The sequence below is a fragment of the Terrapene carolina genome, unplaced genomic scaffold, assembly GCF_002925995.2.
Source record: "Terrapene carolina triunguis isolate 2854851 unplaced genomic scaffold, T_m_triunguis-2.0 Scaffold436, whole genome shotgun sequence".
In the NCBI taxonomy this organism is placed as follows: Eukaryota; Metazoa; Chordata; order Testudines; family Emydidae; genus Terrapene; species Terrapene triunguis.
The window spans coordinates 189494-192215 of NW_020664787.1; positions in this window are offsets into that span (position 1 = coordinate 189494).

Sequence of the window (2722 nt, forward strand, 5' to 3'; positions counted from 1 at the left end):
TACTGTGGGTCAGATTCACCAGTACTTTCTGGCTGCTTTGTGCCTCTTCAGAAACACTAAGGAGCAGTAAATCTAATGTACCCATCTGTTTAAATTATGTTTACAACTACTTTGTATTGCTGGAATGGTGGAAAAGGACTAAATGCACTGGTTAATCTAGTCCAAAGTTCTTGGATTTGAATGTTGTCCGCTGTTTTTTGCAGAACTTTCAATAAAACAGTATCCTGCCGTTCTTTAATATCTTCCAGCTTCCTTGACAGGAATGAACTAAATCTTGCAACATCCCAGTGAGGCACAGTAACACTGAACATTATTATGCCCATTTTACAGGATGAAAAGGAGGCATGATTGAAGAAATTGAGGACTCCTAGACCCTGTTCTAACTATTAAACTATGCTCCCCCTTTCTATGTTACTCAGTTTTATTTGTTGGTTGCTACATTCTGAAGTGCAAAACATAATGTGCTATTTCACTGTTATACATGAAGAAGCCAAGGGGTATAATAATTAACTAATCAATAAAAGCTCCCAAATTAAGCATAGCCATCTATACTTCTGAGTCATATTTAGTAACAATTAGAGGAGTTTTATGTGTGCAGTACAACATATTACCATAAATTATGTAAGACTTGACAGAGGGCTTTTTAGTCCTACAACATGCTCTCAGTAAAAATTAGGATTAGGGCCGTCCTTAGCCATAGGCAGAACAGGCAGCCGCCTAGGGCACCACTCTACCTGGGGGCACCGCTCTGCCGGGAGCCCAGACAGACGAAGCAGTGAAGCATGTAAGAGCAGGGCTGCTGGGTCCTAGAGAGAGCCGGATGCAGCACAGTCTGAGGGAGGGGATTGGCTGCTGGGGTCTCTGGGAAGGGAAGGGAAGGGGAGGGGGAGGGGGAGAGGGAGGGGGTAGGGGTGGTAGAAGGAACTCACCTGTGAGTGTGACTCTTTTCCCGGCGTGAGGTGAGGCAGGCTCGGCGGCTCTGGCACCAGTATCCTTTGTTGTCCCCCATAACGTCCATTCTTCTCCCCCACGCCCCACGCAGCACCCCCTTTCCCCCCCCCCAGGAGCACGCCTCTCTCTCTCTCTCTCCCCTCCCCTCCAGCAGGGCTGGGTTGGGTGAGGTGCTGGGGGCGAGGGGGGAGGCTGGCTGGCTGCCTGCTGAGGAATGAAAGTGAAAGTAACTCACTTCCTCGGCAGCCAGCCAGGATTGGAATGTACACATGTGGCTGAGCTGGTGATAGCCAGATAGCATGTGTGAAAAATCAGGATAGGGGGTTGGGGTAGGGTGAGCAGATGTCCCACTTTTATAGGGACAGTCCCAATTTTGGGGTCTTTTTCTTATATAGGCTCCTATTACCCCCCCATCCCCTGTCCTGATTTTTCATACTTGCTGTCTGGTCACCCTAGGTGGGGGTAATTGGTGCATATATAAGACAAAGCCCCAAATATCGAGACTGGCCCTATAAAATCAGGACATCTGGATCTGGTCACCCTAGCTGGGGAGCGTGTCTCTCCCCTGGGCTAGCAGCGATCCATCTCATCCGGGGGAGCTGCTGTGGATCCATGGGTGCCCCAAGATCAGATGCTGTGCTAACTTCACCATGGTCCGTGGTGCCTATTGGTGTGTGATCGGACCTGAGGGTTTTCTGCTGCTGTTGCCACTCTGCACCCCAAGAGGTGGATTTTAGGGTCCTGCAGTTTTCCACCTATCTCTTCCTCTACTGCAGCTGTTGGACCAGCAGGCTGGGGGTGAGCCAAGCATGAAAGCAGTACTGTGTTGCCATTTAGACTGTCATTTAACAACTTTGTTTGCCAAAAATGCTTGCTAACAATCCTGAATTCAATTTCAATATTTTTTTTTAAAAATCAATATCTTAGCCAAAAACAGAAAATTAAGTTGTTGACAATTATTTGTGACAAGTTTGGTATGGGGCAGGGAGTGGGCCAGTTTTCATCAGAGAAACAAAAAATGTTGACTGACTTTCCTATAGCCCTGTTACTGCTAAATAGAGCTCTCCAATAACTGTAATATGCTCATCTCCTTACTAGTGTATAGAGCAGAGGTCGGCAACCTACGGCACATGTGCCAAAGGTGGCATGCGAGCTGAATTTTGATGGCACGTGGCGGCGGGCTGAGCGGCTCAGACCACCACCGCTCTGGGGTTCCGGCTGCTGCCCCATTGCCAGCCGGGGTCCCGGCCGCCGGCCCCACTCAGCACCCGCTGCTGGCCTGGGAACCCCCAAGGAACCCCAGGCTGGCAGCGGGTTGAGCAGGCCGGCGGCTGAGACCCCGGCTGAGCCACTCAACCCGCTGCCGGCCTGGGGTTCCATTCACTCAGCCAGCAGCGGGCTGAGCGGGGCCAGCGGGGGGCTGAGCGGGGCCGGTGGCTGGGACCCCGACTGGCAAGGGGCCGGCAGCCGGATCCCCAGTGCGGCAGCAGGCTGAGCCACTCAGCCCCCCGCCAGCCCCACTCAGCCCGCCACCGGCCCTCTCAGCCCGCTGCCGGCTGAGTGAATGGAATCCCAGACCAGCAGTGGGCTGAGCAGAGCCAGTGGCTGAACCCCAGTCCAGCAGTGCGCTGAGCGGGGCTGGTGGCTGGAACCCCAGACAAGGATCCCAGGCAAGGATCACACTAAATTGATAAGATCTGCATTTTAATTTTATTTTAAATGAAGCTTCTTAAATAATTTAAAAACCTTATTTACTTTAAATATAACAATA